The sequence below is a fragment of the Citrus sinensis genome, chromosome 6 (assembly GCF_022201045.2).
Source record: "Citrus sinensis cultivar Valencia sweet orange chromosome 6, DVS_A1.0, whole genome shotgun sequence".
Taxonomy (NCBI): Eukaryota; Viridiplantae; Streptophyta; class Magnoliopsida; order Sapindales; family Rutaceae; genus Citrus; species Citrus sinensis.
The window spans coordinates 5033203-5055824 of record NC_068561.1 but is presented as its reverse complement, the minus strand read 5'-3'; the positions used below and the strand labels follow the sequence as shown (position 1 = coordinate 5055824).

Genomic DNA, 22622 nt, shown 5'->3' with positions numbered 1-22622 from the left:
TGGGTGGTTGTACTACTAGGTGGCAAAGTTTCCAAGGAAGGCAAGCCCTCCAAGTATAGTATAAGGTAAATCTTTCGGGAAAGGCGATACGTAACGCCCAAAAGATCAACTGTTTAGGCCCAAGGGCACGTTATTTTAAAGAATAAGAATGCTAGCCTTGGGGTACAATATACCTAAGGCCCTAACAAAGTTGTTTTGTATTTTATAAGTTTCTTTTAAAAACTTAATATGTTCATTTATATGCATAATAATTTATAAAAGTATTAAAGTGTTATCTCACTGGCATTAGCTTATAAAGTCCTTACATTGCAGGTAACGATGAATAAGGCAAGCTGACGCCAAGTCCCAACCCAGGTGAGGTGCATATGTGCATATCAATCGTTAGGTTTTAAGATGGATACAACTTTGTATCTATCAAAAAAATAAATATCTTAGGTTTGTGTAATAATAACATTTTTGGAAAATATCTGCATGTCTCTTATATTTTGTAAGAAAGTTATGCTTGCTATGTAAAACTTTTTTTTAGAATTCATATTTATATTAAACAAGTAATGAGGCTTTAAATATTTCCAAAATAAATTAGTTAAGAAAAAAGTGGAGTGTTACAAAATTATCCTTACTTCGCAGTCACAAATATTGGATAACACTCAATTTATCTTCATTAAGCTTTCAAATGCATGAACAAATACTGGATAACAGAGCTACATATAACACACAACACAACACATACACTCACATACACATTACACGATAGCACAACCCCCTCAAATTGTTATGTCCTCACAGGCACACAAAATAAAGCCAAGATAAACATGCATACACTAACAATAAAGAAATACAAAATGAACAATCTGAAATAAATAGAGAAAAGAAAAGAAAAGTTTCAGAAGTTGGAAAATTAAATTTGGGCTAGCAGGGGATACTCCTCTGTTGTTGGACATTTTGCTGCAGGTCTGGCTAAAAATGTTTCACTTCTTCTTAGTTTTACTTCGCAAATGTTCCTTAGGTAAGCCTAATGATGTGTCAACTGGTTGTTTCTTTTTTTGGCTCTGAGTTAGACTGATTGGTTGGGTGCCTATAGGTTCAGTGGCTTTGGGTTGAGTTTGCTTTGTTCTCTTGTGTTCTGGCTCTTCTAGTGCTGTAACATCTCTAGAACGTTATGCCACTTTGCGTTTGCTGGAGATCCTGAGAGCTGTGACAGGAGATTTTGTTAAGGTTTGTTGTGTAGTAGCTTGAGCAGGTGTTACTGCAGCCGGTTCCTTAATAGTGATACTAGCAATGAGGTCTTTTAGGCTTCTTCTTACTTCTTCTTTTCTAGCAACTCTATTAATAGCTTCCTATATGGTTGCATCCACATCCTCCTACCATTCTGATTCTAACTACTCTTCAACCAAAATTTTCTCTTTTCTTTTACATATGGGAGTTACCTTGGGAAGTTCTGCCTCCCTGTTTTCTTCTTTTACCTGCTCTTCTCCTTTCTCTTCCTCTACTTAATTTTCATCTTCAGTCTCCTCTGCTGCTTCAGCATCTTCTACTTATTGTTGCTCTTGCTGCTGTTTTTCCTCAGACTCTCCTTCAACTTCCTCTGTTGCTTCAGCATCTTCGCTCTCTTCTGCTGGAGCAGCTTCCTCAACTTCTCCAAAATTAAATTGTTGTAGTAATGATTGTAGAAATTATGTATCTTCACTCTTCATGTACAGGGAAACTGGTGCTTTTGTGCTTCAAGATGTTGTAAGTAGGTCTAAAATCACTTATTTTTTTCCATCTGCACTTGGACACATGCTTTCATTGCTTCACTAACTTCTTGAAGCATATTTTTTATCCCTATAGCTTGTCCTGTCCTTGCTGTAGCGGGGTGTTCTGGGTTACTATAGCTGTAGATTCTCTAGTAATTCTCTCAATTGTCCTCACGGTAATGGCCCCGTCATTCTTTATTCTCTCATCATTGTCCTCAAATTACACTATCGAGGCTTCACATATTATGTGATAAGAGAAGGGAATAGTAATGTAGCAGATTTTTTCTTTTTCATTGAACAATCGCTAATTTCCCTCTCAATGATCTTACTTACATCTATCACCAAGCTCTTAACTATAGCATAGAGGAGGATGAGTTTGTCTTGAGAAACTATGGTAGTGTGGGTAGCTGGCATTAATCAAGATTTTAAAAAATTTATCCAAACCTTGGCAATAGGTTTCAAATCTATTATACTAACTACTCACCCTTCTTCATTCATCCACTCATTACCCAGGATAGTCAAGGTTTTGAAAACTTCCCCTCATTTCTTCACTGTCATGTTCTCAGCAAATTATGTGTATTCACACTCTGCAGTAGTAGGTAAATCATAGATGGCATTAATAACTCTAGAGTCTAAGGGACTTGTACTTGCCTTACAAAGATATTGCGTTGATTCTACTGTAGTAAGTTGGAGTAGCATTCTTTTACACCCAGGGGTGAGAGCAAAATTTTATCCATCCTCTTCTTGCTACAGCGTTATAGCTGTTGTTCATTACTTTCGTTGATTGCTTTGGGAATATAAAACCCTTTTCCTACAAAAGCTTTCGTGGCTCTATAAATTCCTCAAATTTATCTTTGGCTCTATAGTTACGGAAGCGTGAAGGGTCCTTCAATTTAGCAGCTCGTGTCTTAAACTTTAGCATTGCTATAGTAGATTGAACAGAAATGTATCATGCCTAAAAAAGAAGTGGAACATAAAAAAATTGTAAATAATGGTAAGAGTTATCGATAGAGAAAAAAGAATTATGGTGGAATTGAAAAAAAAGGTTATAGTGAATCCTTAATTTATAGCAAGATAAAAAATAGAAAAAAGAAGGCAATTAAGAAGATAATTTAGAAAGAATTTTTGTAATTTAAAAACAAATTTAAATGAAAAAGGAAAAGATATATATCACAATAATTTAGAGATTGCATAATCCTCCCTTATCTCTAATTCTGATTTACTGATGCAAGCTTGATAGTCTTCCAACAGTTAAAAAAAAAAAAAAAAATCCAAGGCTTGTTAGTGCAATGGTAAAGATTGCTCCAACATCAATTAATTTGTTGCTGCAGCAATAACGATAAAGTCCCCTTGAGAACCAGTTTCCAACTGCCATGTTGTATGTGATGTTGCAGCAATTCTTCAGTTTTCTTTGCCTTTTGTTTTATTTTAATTAATTTTTAAAAAAATGTGATGTAATAAAATAAAAGAAATGAAAGAAATTAAATACTTAATTTAAAATGACAAAAACCATAAATTAAAAGTATGCAAAACTAGGCTTAATAGTTAAGGAAAAATTTGAAATAATTTCTCTCATTATTGGGTTGTATTCCAATTAGCGCTTAATTTTAAGTCCTTCAGCTTAACCATCCTTGATTTCTCATATCGGATCCCTTAGGAATAAGTTCTGCCTTGGGTGATTCACATTATCTCCCGTGTAATGCTTCACTCTATGCTTATTCACCTTGAATTCTTGACCTATTCTTTCATTTTGAAGTTCAACGGCCCTATGAGGATATACTTTAATAAGCTTGAAAGGTCTTGACCATCTAGATTTCAATTTTTCAGGAATGAGCTTTAATCTTGAGTTATACAACAAGACTTGATTGCCTGAAATGAGTTCCCTCTGTTAGATTCTTTGGTCACGCCATTGCTTGGCCTTCTCCTCATAAATTCTTCTATTTTCATAGGAGAATTACTTGAATTCCTCTAGCTCACAAAGTTGTAATTGTTTTTGCTCTACTGCAGCAGTCATATCCATATTCAGTTGCTTGACTGCCCAATATGCTTTGTGCTCTAACTCTAATGGCAAGTGACAAGCTTTTCTATAAACAATTCTGTATGGAGACATGCCAAGTGGAGTTTTATAAGCTGTTCTATAAGCCCATAAAAAATCATTTAATCTAAGTGACCAATCCTTTCTGTTGGGACTCACAACTTTCTCCAAAATCTTCTTTATCTCCCTATTGGATACCCTTGCCTGTCCACTTATTTGTGGATGATATGTTGTAGCAACCTTATACTTGATTCTATATTTAGCCAATTGTTGAGTGTTAGAAAATGCATATTTATAAAGGAGAAAACCGTCATTTTACATTTCAAGTCTTACTAACAACCCTTACTTTTATGTATTTAACCTTCTTGTGATTTAATTACATGTGTTTTATTTAATTAAGTATTTTATGTATTTTAGGGGCATCATAGTCATTTCATAATAAACGAGAAATCAGATGGCAAAACGGACATCACTTTTGAACTCAGGACGGTCGAAAACCTTAGGAGGAGCATAAAAGGAAAAATGGCACTGTTCACATGTACGGTACTATTCACGTGTACGGTACTGTATACGTTACTGTTCACGACACTGTTCACATAGACGGACTGATGATGTGGCATTAACTGATGAGGTGTCACGATCCTGTTGGACTAAAATTCTTATATACTGTTGATGGTGACGTGGCAGCATATCAGTGGACGAAAAATCTCGCATACGGTGCATGCATCACATAGGATTATTTTCAACCAAACCGCATTACTGTTCATCCGGGTCAAACCGTGTTACTGTTCATCCACGTGGTCAAACCGTGGACTGTTGACTGATGACGTGGCGCAATCCTGAGCGTCCAAACTGTTTTTAATCCGATGGCCATGATTTACTCCATGTATCTATAAAAAGGGGGCCTTCCCCCCCTAATTTGATATCTCTGAATCCATTTTTGGGATCCATTTTCTGTAATTCCTTCTCCATCTTGTATTTTCTTCGTATTTTAATAAATTCCCATTTTGCCCCTAGTTCAATTATGAGTAGCTAATTTCCGTTCAAGCTTGGGTTGAAGTTGAAGTCTCAACATGTGTCATGGGCTTAATTTGGTAAATTTATTTTCTCTTCCCCTCTAGTTTTTGTGGATGTTTTGACTTCTCGTCGACAAATAATAATATTCTTGTCTAGTACCGCCTTGGTTTCACCGGCCCTCTAGTGCAAGGTTATTATTATTTGGCACGATAAGCCCTTAGCACCATATTGATTAGAGTGTGGTTCATGAGGTGTGGATTCCCCCCTCATGATTTAATTGGCATTAATACGGATTATTTAGCCCATGATGCATGTTGATACGGATCCAGATACCCAAGTACGTCAATTTAATAGATTTTCTCTTCAATTTATTCTCTCAATTGCAATTCCAATTTTAGAATTTATTCTCGCCATTTTAATTTAATTATTAGCATATTCCAAATCATTTCCACCATAAATCCAACTACCCATTTACAAAATTAATTCTATATATAATTAAAATCCACCTCCTCGTGGGATCGACACTCGTCACCATTAGTCTATACTACAACAGATTCGTGCGCTTGCGAGTACATTAAAATTTGCACAACACCAATGCCGCAGCAAATGTTCTGTTGCAAAAATGTGTTCCTTCATCACTAATAATAGCTCTTGGAGTGCGAAATCTTGAGAATATGTTCTTTTGAAGGAACTTCATTACTACCTTGGCATCATTAGTTGGTAATGTTACAGCTTCTACCTATTTGGAGATGTAGTCCACAGCCACTAAAATGTATAGATTGCCAAAAGAGGGTGGGAACAGTCCCATTAATCTATCCCCCATACATAAAAGAGTTTCACTTCCAAAATGTTAGTGAGTGGCATCTCATGTTTTTAAGATATGTTCCCCACCCTTTGGCACCTGTCATAACATTTAACAAACTCGCAAGCATCCTTAAAAATGGAGGGCCAGTAGTAACCTGATTAAAGGACTTTTATTTTTTTCTTGTGCCCTCCAAAGTATCCTCTATATGTTATAGCATGACATGATTGTAGCATGTCGAAATTTCTTTATTTGGTACACATCTTCTGATCACATGGTCTGAACATATCTTGTACAAATAAGGCTCATTCCACTGATAACTTTTTACATCATGAAGAAATCTATTTTTTTTTTCTGTTGGTAGCTTAAATAAGGTGGTAATAATCCACTCACCAAATAATTAGCAAAATCTGCATACCATGGAAATCCCAATTGCTATAACATCAGAGAGTATTGTAGCATTAATAATTGCTTATCAGGAAATGTTTCTGTGATATCCTACTTGGCCAGAGTGCTTCTATCTGCTTCAAGATCGTCTCCACAAGGATTAATGTTATCAGACTTGCTACAACAATCTTAACAGTGCATATTTTGTGCTACAATAATCTTAACAGTGCATATTTTGTTCTAAATTAAAATAAAACAACTAATGAAATTAATATACTAATTAAAATAAGAACGCAATAAATAAAATGCAACAAAGTAAATTATTAGCAAATTTGCATACCATGGAAATCCTGATTGCTATAACATCAGAGAGTATTGTAGCATTAATAATTGCTTATCAGGAAATGTTTCTGTGATATCCTACTTGGCCAGAGTGCTTCTATCTGCTTCCAGCCTTAAGGATGATATGCTACTTGATTTTCAGTGCCTTTTTTATCCTTGATCTCCAAGTCAATCTCTTGTAGCAACAGAATCCACCTAATCAACCTTGGTTTGACATCCTTATTTGAAATCAGATACTTTATAGTCGAATGATCTATATAAGCAGTCACTTTGGTGCCACCCAAATAAGCTCTGAATTTATCAAATACAAAAACAACTGCCAGTAACTCTTTTTCAGTGGTAGTGTATTTGATTTGTGCATTAGCTACTGTCTTGCTGGCATAATAAATAGAGTGAAAAATCTTGCCTTTCCTTTACCTTAGCACTGCTCCAACAGAATAGTCACTAGCATCACACTCAATTCAAAAGGCATACTCCAATCTGGTACTATAACAACTGATGCTATAACATGAGCTTTCTTCAACTCAACAAAAACTTTTAAACATTTCTCATTAAAATTGAAAAGTCTATCATGTTCCAGTTGCATAAGGGTTTGACTACTTTGGAAAAGTCTTTAATGAATTTTCTATAGAACCTAGCATGTCTTAGGAAACTATTAATGCCCTTTACTGAAGTAGGTGGTGGAAGTTTATCAATCACCTCTATTTTTGTCTTGTCTACTCTATTCCTTGTTTAGAGACTCTATGGCCTAGGACTATCCCTTATTATACCATAAATTGACACTTTTCCCAATTTAATACTTACTTAGTCTCCTCACATCTCTTAAGCATTTTTTCTAGGTTATGCAAATAGTCATCATATGATTCCCCAAAAACTAAAAAATCATCCATGAATACTTCAACTATTTGCTCATATCTAAAAAATAGACATCATACACCTTTGGAAAGTTATTGAGGCATTGCACAAACCGAAAGGCATCTTTCTGAAAGCAAAGGTTCCATAAAAATAAGTGAATGTTGTCTTCTCCTGATCATGTGGTGCTCCAGCAAGTCTGTCCAGCATCTAGTTTATGAAAGGCAATGGAAAGTTATTGTTGGATATAAATTCAAATGCTATTGGTGTCAATGTGCAAGTGTACACAATAAGTAATATAATGATGAGTATTCAAGATCGTCTCCACATGGATTAATGTTATTGACTTGCTACAGTAATCTTAACAGTGCATATTTTGTTGTAAATTAAAATAAAACAACTAATGAAATTAATGTACTAATTAAAATAAGAACGCAATAAATAAAATGTAACAAAGTAAATTATCACATGAAACTCAAGGATAAAACTAATTGGAATATAGAGTAGTTGAGTGATTAAACTCTTTTAATGGTTTTGACTATTTTTCCAATGTTTGGCTCGGTTGCTGCAGCATCTGCTACAACACTGAGTAAAATTCTTATGTATCCTCAGTCGTCACATGTTGGATATCTTAAATCTATATGCAACCTAACAGTGATTAGTTGTTATGCTAACATTAGATATAACATTACACGCTTAGGTTCTAATTACCCTACAAGGTGAATCCCTATATCTAGTTCATCACTAATCTTAAATTAAGCATGGCCTTTTTGGACTCAAGTAAAACTCAATCCAAAAAACCCAATCTAAGACCAAGTATTGCTCTAATATATTCCACTAAGATAGGCCTTTTTGTGGTTCTTCCTTAACTAATATCATTAAATGGGTCATCAGCCAAAATAATAAATAAAAATAAATTATATCAAAATAAAATACTACAGCAAACATGCAGCAACACATATATTCAGTCAATAAACCACCAAGATTGTTTATCACTCAACCACAAATAAATTTAGTTCATGATTTGTAAAAAAAATAAAGAATAAAGTTTCAGCCATCAAATATGTCCCCATGAATAAAAAGTATACAAGAAAAAAAGAGAATAATAAAAAGGACTGAGCTCCCAATTGATTTCTGCAAATTCTCCTCTTGTGCAGCCCTCAATCTCTCTCTTGAATCTTATTTTTCCTTTGTTTCTTTGCGGTTTTTCTCTTTAGGTGACGGCTCCCCCTTTTCCTTATGATGTGTGCTCCTTTTATAGTTGAAAATTAGGGTAAACGAAAGTCTAAGTCGCATGTCTTCTAAATTAGGAAACTGCAGATCACAATATTTTACAAAATTTTCTTTGTCGTTATTCCAAGATTGCTACAGTAACCATTGCTACAGTAACCATTGCTACAACAATAACTACAGCAACTACACTATTCCAGATTTGTTTCAATTTTTCTGTAGCCAAGTTCTTTTCCATCTTTTACAAGCTTATTGCAACAGCATTCCTTCCTTAAAATTTAAGCTTCTAATCACCTACAATTATGCATACAATCTACGCACACAAAATTATTCTAAAACAACGCAATTTATTAAAAATAAATTAAAATAGTTATTCATGCAAAATAAAACTAAAATGCAATAAAAACATGTCATTTATTCTCTAAGTAATAATGATTTAATAATAAAATTACCATGATAACTCTCATTTCATAGAGTTATCAGTTATCCTTTCTTGTTGCTTTGTTTAGCTTCCTATAATCCATGTAACTCTATCCAGTCACTATTTTTGTGCGAATAATCTAGTTTTTTTTTTCATTTGCTACCACTGTTACTCTACCTTTCTTTGGAACACATGATACTAGACTTACCCAGAAGCTATCTAATATTCGATAAATAATTCCAGCATCAAGTTACTTAATGATCTTCTTCTTCATCACTTTCTTCATGATGGGATTTAATCTTCTCTGTTGCTCTACAAAGTTACCGTAGAGTCTTCCAACAAAATCATGTGCATGCATATGGATAGGCTAATTCCTTTTATATATATCATGGTTCATCCAATAGCCTTCTTATGTCTCCCTAATACATACACCAAGCTCTTTTCTTGATTTGCATTTAAAAAGATGAAATAATTACAAAAAGTGTGTCATTGTCATCGAGATATGCATATTTCAAATGTGAAGGAAGAAGTTTTAATTCTAAAATAAAAGGTGACTTAATAGAAAGAACAGAAGGTTTTACTTCCTTGTTTGAAAGATCAAGTGATTCAAAGTGCTTGTCTATTCTGAAGGATTGCTTCTCTCCTAACCATGTTATATTGGCTGCTTCAGGATCTTCATCTTCAAGTTCTTCAAATGTTACAGCCTTGATTTCTTTATTTCTGCAGCAACTATTTACTTGTTCTACTATAGTAAAATCCTCAAAACTGATAAAATTACAATCTTTTACATCATCAGAACTCTTAACAATATTCAGCACATTAAATGTAACTTGCTGATCATTCAACTGCATAGTCAATTCTCATTTCTGCACATCAATCAAAGTCTTTCCCGTGGCTAAGAAAGGTCTACCTAAAATGATTGGTACTTCTTTGTCTGCCTTAAAGTCTAGCACAATGAAATCCACTGGAAAAAAAAATTTATCTACCTTTATTAATATATCTTCAATCTTCCCTTTTGGATAGGCGTGAGATTTGTCAACAAGTTGTAAAGTCACTGTTATTGGCCTAACTTCTCTAACTCCCAATTGCTTGAACACTGATAAAGGCATAAGATTGATGCTAGCCCTTAAAAATAAAGTGCCTTACCACTGTATTTAGTTCTTATGGAGTATGGAATTGTAAAGCTCCATAGATCCTTCAACTTCTGAGGTATTTTATTTTGAAGCATTTGGCTACACTCTTGTGTCAAAGCAATTGTTTCAAATTCTCCAAGCCTCATTTTCCTTGCTAAAATATCTTTCAAGAACTTCACATAATTTGGCATTTGTTCAAAAGCTTCTACAAAAGGAATGCTGATATGTAGCTGCTTCAGCACTTCAAAAAACTTGCTGAATTACTTGTTTTACTTTTGCTTTTGAAATCTTTGGAGAAAGAGTGGTGGTGGGTGTTTAAATTTTTGTGCTACAGCAGGTTATACATGCTGCTTCTTTTTTACCTTATTATTAACTGATGTGGTTAGTACTCTGTAGTATCTTCTTCCACCATTGCTAGATCATTATTTTCTACTAATACTGTAGCTTGGTTATTCACATCAGTGGCTAGAAAATGGGTTGTTGTGGCTCCTGTTCAACTTGATTTTCTTCTTAGATTGGAGTGGGTTAAACTATTCTCTTTGGCACTCCAACTGGAATATGAATATCGTTTACAGACCTTAAGTTAATCACCTTACAATATTTTTTTCCTTATCTTCCTATATCTTTTATATTGTTGGGTAAATTGCCCTAAGGTCTATTACTCAATGCTGTAGCAAACTGTATAATATGATTTTCTAAGCTTCTTAATTATACAGCTTGACTCTGAACAACAACTTCATTTTTCATAATAGACTCCTTAATCAAAGCTTTAAAGAACTAAGTTGATCATTACTGATGTTTCGTTGCCTTTGATTTTGCTGGTGAAATATAGGTGATTGACTAGGCCTGTATTGTCCACTGAATACTGCATCATGTTGATTCTGGTTGCTCCATGTGAAGTTTTGATGTTGTCTCCATCTAGGGTTGTAAGTGTTTGAATATGGATTGTTCTAGTTCTGTCTGCTGAAGTTGCCCACATAGTTAACTGAGGTTGGATTTCCAAGACAATTGTTAAATAAGTGTCATTCTTCACAGTAAACGCAGGATGCTTCAACAATTTGGTTGACAGTTGTTGGAGCAATAGTAATACCCTTTACCATATTTGTTAATGAGGTTACTTGGGCTGATAATGCTATCAAGGCTTCTGTTGTTCCTCTCGTTGTTGCAGCTTGTCTGGTAGATGACCACTGATAGTTGTTATTGGCTATCCCTTTCTAAAATTTTAAAAGTCTCATTATACGACTTAGATAGAAAGGCCCCACTTGCTGGAGCGTCCACCATTAATCTAGTGCTTGGGTTGAGACCATTGTAGAAGGCTCTAACTGTATACAGCAAAGAATGCCAAGATGAGGACATCTCATGAGTAACTCTTTAAATCTTTCTCATGCACCAAACAAGCTTTCATCTCCAATTTGATGGAAAGATGTGATTGCGTTCCTCAATTTTACATTTTTCCTCGGTGGAAAGTATTTCATCAAAACTATATCAGCCAAGTCATTCCATGTGGTGATGGAGTTAGGCGGTAGGAAGTTCAACCATGCTCTTACTTGATCCCTTAAAAAAAATAGCTAAAGTTTGGGCCTCAATGCCTCCTGTAATGCTCCAGCAATCTTGAAGGCGTCACTTACCTCCAAAAATAATTTAAGGTTCAGACAAGGATCTTTTGATGGTAGTTTATTAAATTGCCCTATTGTTTGTAGCATCTGAAACATCACTGGTTTGAGCTCAAAATTATGAGCTTTCATTTCAAGTCTAACTATTCTAGGGTTTATAGTTTAAGGGTCAACACTGCATAATCTCTTATGGCTCTATCTCTATCATCTGCCATATGAATAATGTTGTTGTTCCCTAGTTGCCCATAAATAATATGCATATTCTGACCTTTTTGACCTCCTTATGCATTTACTAGTTGTATTTCACCTCAGAAGTTCAAATTCATCACATCTTGTAAATCATCCATTGTTACAGCAGCTTTTGAATTTCTTTGATCGTTTCTCAATCTTCTTGCAGTTCTTTCAATTTCTAGATCAAAGTGGAATTTAACAGGTTTATATTTACGCATGCAAGGGTTGCTAGATCACTTCTATCAACAAACTAAACAAATTAAAATAAAATTAAAAATTAGCATCGTTTAAGATTAATTTCGCAAATCACAATGAACAATCAATCCCCTACAATAAGGCCAAAAACTTGTTGTGTGTTTTCTATTGCTATGGATGTCAATGTGCAAGTGTACACAATAAGTAATACACTGATGAATATTTAGATCATCTCCACAGGGATTGATGCTATCAGATTTGCTACAACAATCTTAACAGCACAATTTTGTTCTAATTAAAATAAGACAATTAATAAAACTAAGTTTTGTTCTAACTAAAATAAAACAATTAATGAAACTAATGAACTAATTAAATAAAAATACAAAAAAAAATACAATAAGGAAAATTCTCATTTCAAACACAAGGATGTAATCAATGGAAAATGAGTAGCTGAGTGAATAAACTCACTTAATGGCATTGACTTTGTTTTTTTAAATTACAGTACCATTGATACAACATTTACTACGGCACAAGATAGAATCCCTCATGCATCCTCAGCTGCCGTCTGCTAGATATCTTATACTTAATGCAACCTAATAATGACCAATTGTTACGCCAACATTAAATATAATATTAAATGTTCTAGGCTCCACTTACCTTACAAGGTGAATCTCTATACCTAATTCTTTACTAATTTTAGATCAAGTATGACCCTATTCAAATTGAGATTTACTCAATTTGGGAAACCTATTTAAAACCAAGTATTGTCTTAATTGGCTCCACTAAATGCATGGTCATCCAAAATAGGGAATTGAAATAAATACAATTAAGACAAAATATTATAGCAAATACAGAGCAAAACACATATGTCAGTCAAACATCCATTAAGATTATTTATCACTCAACCACAATAAAATTTAGTGTATGATTTGTAAATAATAGTACATAAAATTGTTATAGTCATCCAATACATACGCATAATTAAATAAAAAACAAGAAAAGAAGAAGAAGAACTGACGTCCGCTTGGTCTTTATGATTTCTCATTTGTTTCCTCCTTGAGTCCTGTATTTTGGCCTTTAATCTTTCCCTTAATTTCAGTTTTCTTGTTGTTTTTGTTCGAAATTCTCCTTGGGTGACGGCTTTCTCTTTTTCTTTTCATGCGTGCTCCTTTTATAACTTAATATTAGGGCAACTAAAAGTGTGTAGCACGTATCTTGCATTTTTGTAAACTTTAGATCCCAATCTTTTAGTTATAGCCCGCGAAATCCAGTTTGTCGGTGCTACATGATTGCTACAGCAACGACTACAGTATCTCACTAATCTAGACTTCTTTTAACTCCTCTGTAGCCAAGTTCTTTCATTATCTCTGCAAGTTTGTTGCAGCAGCATTCCTTCCCTAAAACTTGAGTTTTTCGGTCACCTATAATCATGCACATAATCTAAGAACAAAAATGACCTAAAGCAACTCAATTTATTAAAAATAAACTAAAATGGATACTCATGCAAAATATAATTAAAATGCAATAAGAACACATCATTTACTCTCTAAATAATATCAATTTAGATTTAAAAGTGGCATGATAACTCTTATTTGATAGAGTTATCAACTACTCCACTTGTCTTTCCAGCTAAGCCATGAACATAAGTCTTGAGGGACATACCTGTAAAGCTGGATATAAATCCTTTTTTCATAAGAGTTTCTAACCCTTTCTCACCAATGTGACTAAGTCTTTTACGCCACATCTCAATGTCAAAATCTTTTACAACCATATTCACATCTTCTTTCTTAATCTTGGCTTCAATCACACTAAGAGTATTTACTTTCCTCCCTTTAGCTAACATTAGGGAGCTTTTGGTGGGCTTCCATTTTCCTTTACCAAATTGGTTGATATAACTATTGGCATGACTCAAAAGTGTTATTACTTCCAAGTATAAGAGTGTTTAGTTATAATATAATCCGGTGAGCCTGTGGTCGAACCACAAGGAATTTAAAATCTAGTAGTCAATTTATTAAACTAAGAAAATTTAATACGAGAAAAGAAACTAATCTGAATCAATCTAAAAATATGCTAAGGTTACGGGATCCACTCTCAGATTCCAAATTATGGTTATAACACTTTCTGAAATTTTATATTTTATATTTTATATTTCTTTTACTAGTTAATTATTATACCATTTAATTTTAAACTAACCATTAGTGTGATAAATATGTGATTAAGTACCTATAAAATCACAAAACAAAATTATAATAATGCAAAAGATAAAAGAACAGTAAAATAAAATGATACCATCCAGTTTTCTTATAAACTAGCAAACAAGGTCTTTTAGAGTTAAATTTCTAAGACTAAACTGTTCACTTTCCTTTTGGAACAGTTTCTATAAATTATGAATCTCACATTGCACATATCTGCTCGGATGCGCCTCAAGAGATTGTAAGATATCATCTAACAATTCTTTACTCATGTCATCCTTAATAAATTTGATTTTATCTTCACAATTTACAAAAAACTATTCCTAAAGTTGTACAATGTGGTTTATTCCAAGCAAGTCTTACACAGTGAGGACATTTAGAGCCAAGTCGCTTAACTCTTCTTTTCTTTTAGCAAATGTACTTTTACGAAAACCAGACATGTAGGAAATAAATGGATTAGAAAACTTACCCACCAGTCAGACCTTTACTTCAATTAACTAACGAATGTCAGTAGGAATCCCATTGATCATTAACAAATGTAGTCGTTCACAACGAGCTTTGTAAATCTTCTTAAGAGCATTTTGAGGGAGAGGAGGAAAACACTTATGCAATTTATGTTGTATTTCATCCACGCTTGATTTTGAGGTTTCAATTATTGTGGGAAACTAAAAATACCGACTTAAAAAGTCACGAATTAGAGTTATCTGCCATTTATACGGGAGAGTAAATCAAAACATATCAAAGAAACAAATCAAATCTGTAAAATCAAATAAAAAATGAAGAAGAACAACAAAATAAAAACACATAATGAATATAATATGTAACTTACCTTCATCCTTTTATTGAATTTACCTCCAGTTCTAATTTGCAGTTCATAAATACCATCTTCTATTTCTTTGAGTTGTCTTTTTAAATCTTCAACGTGGAATACTAACACTGGTGGTTGTAGACCCAAATAGGATGTGATTTACAAATTCGAAGCAAGTTTCTCAAGTGAAATTTAACATGTGAAAGTTCTCTAAGATGTTTGAAAACGATCCTTCTCATGGGGGTACTCATGACATGTTAAAAAAAGCTCAACTAAAACACAATTGTCAAACAACACACTTAAATAAGAAGTAATATAATGCACTTTATTCAAGACATAAAGAAAAAGAAAAAAAATCAAACAATTCAAACGGTGAAGTAATAGTAAAACAATTTCACGAAAAGTTAAAACAAAAAAGCTTAATTAAGATTTGGTGGGTCACTCAAATTGATTTCAGTATATGCTTCACATGGTTGGTGTTTCAGATATGGTTTCAATCTTTGATCATTAACTTTAAATATGACACATCCTTTGGATTCTTAAGTTCTACAGCCCCATATGAATATATATTTTTTACAAAAAATGGGTCATTCTACTTTGACTTTAACTTCTTTGGAAACAAATAAAAACGAGAATTATAAAGCAATACTTTTTGACTAATCTCAAATGTTTTCTGAAAAATTCTTTTATCATGAAAAACTTTGGTTCTTTCCTTAATAATTCTATAATTATCTTATGCATTATTCCTTAATTTCTCAAGTTCATTCAATTGCAATTTATGCACATTACCAGCATCATCAAGATTTGAATTAAAAGCTTTAATTGCTCAAAATGATTTATGCTCAAGTTCAACCGGTAAGTGGCAAGGTTTATTATAAACAAGTCGATAGGGTGACATTCCTAAAGATGTTTTAAAAGTAGTACAACATGCCCAAAGTGCATCAGTTAGTCGAAGAGACCAATCTTTACAGTTTGAGTTAACTGTCTTTTCTGAAATTTGTTTTATCTCCCCATTTGCTAATTCAACTTGACCACTTGTTTGAGGGTGATAAGGGGTAGCAACTTTATGTGTAATTCCATATTTCTTCATTAAGGACTCAAATGACTTATTACAAAAATACTTACCTCCATCACTGATAATGCCTCAAGGTATTCCAAATCTGTTCAAAAGATTTTCTTTTAAAAATTGGATCACAGTTTTGTGATCATTGTGCCAATAAGAAATCGCCTCAATCTATTTTCAAATATAATCAACAACAACCAAATTATATAAAAATCCAAATGATGATGGAAAAGGGCCCGTAAAATCAATTCTCTAACAATCAAATATTTCAATGACAAGGATGGGGTTTAAAGGCATTATGTTTCGCTTTAAAATAGACCCTACCATCTGATAATTTTTACATACTTTGCAAAATGCATATGAATCTTTAAATAATATAGGCCAATAAAATCCACACTGTAATATTTTTGTAGTTGTCTTTTTTGAAGAAAAGTTGCCACCACATACTTCAGAATGACAGAATTGAATGACCCTACTTACCTTATCGTATGGTACACATCTTCAAAAAATTTGATCTGACCAGTACTTGAATAGGTACAGATCATCCCAATAAAAGCATTTTACTTCTGTTAAGAATTTCTTCTTATCTTGGGAACTACAGTTACATGGCATTTCACCTATTGTAAAATAATTAACAATATTAGCATACCAAGACATTTTGTTTATAGAAAACAAAAATTCATCAGGGAAAAAATCATTGATGGGTGTTGTTTCAATTGAAGACTCATTTGTAAGTCTTGAAAGATTATCTGCAACAACATTTTTAGTGGCCTTTTTGTCCTTGATTATCAAATTAAATTTTTAAAGTAGCAAAATCCATCATATCAATCTTGGCTTAGCATCCTATTCAGACATTAAATATCTAACAGCAACATCATCAGAATAAACAATAGTAGATGAACCAATTAAATACAAACAAAATTTATCCAGTGCAAAAATTACAACAAGTAGTTCTTTATAAGTTGTGGTCTAATTTATTTGAGCATTATTTAAAGTTCTACTTGCATAATAGATAACAAAAGGTCTACCTTCCTTCTTTGCCCCAGAACAAAGCCAACGGCATAATCACTAACATCACACATTAGCTTAAAAGGAAAAGACTAATCAGGGGGTTACATCATTGGAGCTGATGTCTGTTGTGCAAATTTTAATGTACTCGCAAGCGCACGAATCTATTGTAGTATAGATCAATGGTAACGAGTGTCGATCCCACGATGAGGTGGATTTTAATTGTGTAGAATTAATTTTGTAAATGGGTGATTGGATTTGTGGTGGAAATGATTTGGAATATGCTAAAACTTAAATTAAAATGGCGAGAATAAATTCTAAAATTGGTATTGAAATGGCGAGAATAAATTGAAGAGAATTCTATTGAAATGACGTACTTGGGTATCTGGATCCGTATCAACATGCATCATGGGCTAAATAATCCTTATTAATGCCAATAAAATCATGAGGGGGGAATCCACACTTCATGAACCACGCTCTAATAAATATGGTGCTAAGAGCTAAATAATAATAACCTTGTACTAGAGAGCTGGTTTAACCAAGGCGGTATCTAGACAAGATTATTATTATTTGTCGACGAGAAGTCAAAACATCCACAAAAACTAGAGGGGAAGAGAAAATAAATTTACCAAATAAAGCTCATGACACATGTTGAGACTTCACCTTCAACCCAAGCTTGAAAGAAAATTAGCCACTCATAATTGAACTAGGGGCAAAAATAGAAATTTATTAAAATACATAAAAAAATACAAGATGGAGAAGGAATTACAGAAAATGAATCCCAAAAATGGATTTAGAGATATCAAATTAGGGGGGAGAAACCCCTTTTTTATAGATACATGGAGTAAATCATGGCCATCGGATTAAAAACAGTTTGGACGCTCAGGATTACGCCACGTCATCAGTCAACAGTATGCGGTTTGACCACGTGGATGAACAGTAACACGGTTTGACCCGGGTTGAACAGTAACATGGTTTGGTTGAAAATAATCCTGTGTGATGCATGTACCGTACGCGAGATTTTTCGTCCACTGATATGCTGCCACGTCACCATCAACAGTACATAAGAATTTTAGTCCAACAGGATCGTGACACCTCATCAGTCAATGCCACATCATCGATCCGTATATGTGAACAGTGTCGTGAACAGTAACGTAGACAGTACCGTACACGTGAATAATGCTATTTTTCCTTTTATGCTCCTCCTAAGGTTTTCGACCGTCCTGAGTTCAAAAGTGATGTCCGTTTTACCGTCTAATCTCTCTTTTATTGTGAAATGACTATAATGCCCCTAAAATACATAAAATACTTAATTAAAATAAAACACATGTAATTAAATCACAAGAGGGTTAAATACATAAAAGTAAGGGTTGTTAGTAAGACTTGAAATGTAAAATGACGGTTTTCTCCTTTATAAATATGCATTTTCTAACACTCAACAATGTCTAAAGACTAATTATCTTTTCAAAAGCTTGTTGACAATCTTTAATCCATTTAAAAGGTGGGTCTTTTATTAGGAGGTTACAAAGTAGTCTAGATATGGCACCCAAATATTTTACAAACCTCTTATAAAATCATGCGTATTCTAAAAAGGAAACAAACTTCTCTAATTGTCTTTGGTGACGGTAATTTTAAGATGACTTCAACTTTTCTTTGTCAACTTCAATTCCTTTTGAAGACACGATATGGCCCCAAGACAATTCTAGAAATGGTCATGAAATGACATTTTTCCCAATTTAAAACTAGTCCTTTTTTTTTACACCTTTCCAAAACTCTTTTTAGATTATCAAGACATGTATCAAAAGAATTACCAAATACAGTTAAATCATTCATAAAAACCCCTAGACAATTTTCAACCATATCACTAAAAATACTTAGCATACATCTTTGAAATATTGTAGGAGCATTACAAAGTCGAAAAGGCATTCTCCTAAATACAAATGTTCCAAATGGGCATGTGAATGTGATTTTTTCCTGGTCTTCTAAGGCTATAGGAATTTGATAATAGCTAGAGTAGCTATCAAGAAAGCAGTAGTAGGGGTGTCCAGCTACGCTTTTGAAAATTTAATCTATAAATGGAAAGGAAAAATGATCTTTTCTAGTGGCATCATTTCATTTTCTGTAATCAACGCACATGTACCAACTAGATGGAATTCGTATTGGGATTGGTTCACCTTTTTTATTTTTTTAAAACTGTTATCCCAGATTTCTTTAGTATTACTTGTGTTATCCCCAGCAATTGCTCCAAAAACTTGACACCACTAAAAAATGTTATTATTTCAAAGTATAAGAGTGTCTAGTAATAATATGACTCAGTGAGTCCAAGGTCAAACCACAAGAATTTAAAATTTAGTAGTCAATTTATTAAACTAAGAAAATTTAATGCAGGAAAACAAATTAATCTTAATCAATCTAAAAATATGCTAATGTTATGGAATCCATTCTCATATTCCAAATTTGGTTATAACACTCTCTTAAACTTTATATTTTGAATTTCCTTTACCAATTAATTATTATACCATTTGATTTTTAACTAACCATTAGCGTGATAAATATAGGACTAAGTACTTAATGTACCACAACTATATTGAAGTATCGACATTATGTCAAAATATCATATAAATCGAAGAGATTTGTATTTATAAATTAAAACGACATAAAAGAAACAAGTAAGGAAGAAAAATATAAATAAATAAACTAAACTTCAAGACTCCCTTGAGAGAGTAATTAATTCAATAATTTGAATTCTTGAGTTTCACCTTTCACCCCATCTTAGAAAATTTAGCCACTCATATTGGAAAACAGAACACTCATTTTATTTAACAAATTTTTTAAATCTATTATACGAAGATTGATTACAGAAGAAAACAAGAAAAAAAGACAAAAGGAATTCCTCAGCTTTCTCCCGTTCTCTCCTTCCCAGCTGTGCCCTTATTTGCTTACATCCCCTTGCCTTTTATGGGCAAGGGGAGCGTCCTATTTTTTTTATTATTTTATTTTATAATATATATATACATTGAGATGTGTGATGGTCAGGTGGCAAGATGGCCACTTGACCATCATGAGCATGGTTGCTCACCTTTTCTTTTCTTTTTTTAATTTTTAATTTTTAAAAAATATTTATTAATTACATCTCCTCAATGATGCATTTTAAATTGCTCCATCAGTTCTTCTTTGTTCCCACTTTTAATTCTAATTCTATCTTTATTCTTGAAAAATATTTACAAGAAAAAAAAATAACATATTGCAGATTAATTTAATGTAAAAAATTATTAGGGGAGCATTCATATAATTTATAAGTTATGAGGGCATTAATCAATACTTTTAGTGAAAAACTAATAATTTTTATCCTTATTACATTTACACTTTTTAGTGTTAATCAACCATCATCATCAAGTTTGCCTGTAGAGATCAAATTAAGGCTAATATCTGGTACATATATGATATATTTAAGCAAGAACTTACAGTCAATGTTGGTTTCCAAGAAAATATCTCCCACAATCTTGGATGCCCCCTCATTTCCCATCCAAACATGGCCATAATCACCATTAACATCATTTGTATGGCAAGTGAGATTTAATGAGCTATCATTATAAACAATACTCAAATCGCCATCAACTATGCTTGTAGTGTTCTCTTCTCTATTACCCTGGAGTTGAACTACATTGAACAAATGCAGACACTAAAATAACTTATCCATCTCAAATTGTATTTGTTAGAATTAAGAGTTATTTTTACAAAGGATACAAGTAGTCTTTTAACATTGTGTTTATATATATATAGAGAGAGAAAGAGAGAGAGAGAGAGCTATTGTATTATGCATTTTTTTCTGGGGAATAATATAAACCCATTTTTTCTTCTATGATCCTAGCTAACATGGTATTAGTGTTGGGATTATATGCTCTTTCAAAACATATTAATTTATTTTCTGATTAATAAAATATCTGAGATATTTTCAATTGCATAAATATATTTTGATTAAAGTCTATTTAATCATATTATATGTATTTATGTGATCACAGAAGACATAAATACAAGTTATCTTATGATTAAATAAATAAATTTAGTTCACAGTTGATAAATAAAGTTGGGCACTTTATTTAAGTTTAGACTGTAGTAAATTGATTGAATGATTTGTCTTAATCATATATGAATTTACTGATGTAGTTTGACTACATTGAGCTGGATCACATATGAGATTTAATTAACCTTGAAATGACTGTCAGACTTATTAAATCTCATAGGCATTGATTTTACTGTAATCTTAATCTTGAGTTAGTTATGATTTCATGATTATAATTGTTATTCTATTTGAGTTACCAATGGGCACGACACACAATTGTGGTCAAGATTACCCGGTATCTTGGTGGGAGCAATTATGAGTATTGGAGTTATAGATTAACAATATAAAATTTGTACAACACATCTCTTGATGGGTTTTCGGCACTTGATCATAGAATTCTCTGGCTAGAGTGTGTCAACATATTTAGTATGTTAAAAATGATCATTAGAGAAAACCAGTAAGTATCAAGGAATAAGATGTAATTAAATCGATTGGACAGTTGAGATATCGATTTAATTAATGATGTGGTACAAAGGATTACGCAGTAAAGAAATCAATGTGGCTTGGGATGAATTATTATTTGAGCATACAATTATGGAGGTCAGTTCCAATCTTTTAGTGGAGTAAATTTGGAATTAAATAATTGGGCTAATTTAATTACAAGCCTAATTATTGTAGTCACTATTGTATGTTCCCAAATGATCCTCGGGTTAGCTCATTTAATTGACTGCACCGCTACTGGATTAATAAACAAGATAACTAGTTATTTGAGTTAAAAGCCTAAATATGTTATTCAGTGGGAGGCTCCATTAATATGCTTGAGTGTAAGGGGCCTTGTGATATTTTACAAGGCAGGCCCCTATAACACAAGAACGAGTAACATGAATTTTGTTTTAATTATTTTTTAATTTAAATCAAATGGGATTTAATAGAATTAAAAAATAAATAAATATGGAGCCTAGGGTTTCCACAAAATAGAGATATAAAAGGCTTATTTTTCTAAAGAAAAAAAAATAGAGCAGTCACTTTATACAGATCAGAGAAAAAGATTTTTCTCTCTATTGTTGAGAGAAAAATTTCCTCGTGCTAGTTACTTTAGTGGTGATAAAGGCGCTCATATGTCAAGTGCAGATCAAACCTGAGTCATAACCTGGAAGATCATTGGTGACAATTCGTGATCTAACAGGCGTGGTGGTGATAGATCGTGATCTAAGAGAAGTTATGGTGACGAATCGTGATCTGGGAGCCTAAATCACTTCAGCGGAAAAAACCAAATCGGATTTTCAAGGTACGATTTCTATATTACAAATTCTTATATATTGTATGAGAGCAATCTTAAAAGGTTTTATAAAAAATTTAAAAAACTGATTTTTCTCCAACAATTAGAGCCGTCGAAAAAAAAAAAGTTTAGCGGCCATCACCCAAATGACTTTATCAAACCATATAACCTCCACCATCACTCAAATCAACATACCAAACAATAGATATTGTTAT

General features: G+C 32.9%; 1 non-coding gene across 1 annotated transcript; it reads left to right on the top strand.

Moving 5' to 3' along the window:
- The first annotated feature begins 11293 nt into the window (after nt 1-11293).
- On the top strand, nt 11294-11400 carry LOC112495904 (small nucleolar RNA R71). The gene has a single exon (XR_003062311.1). It is a non-coding gene; the product is annotated as a small nucleolar RNA R71 (small nucleolar RNA).
- Nucleotides 11401-22622: the final 11222 nt, after the last annotated feature.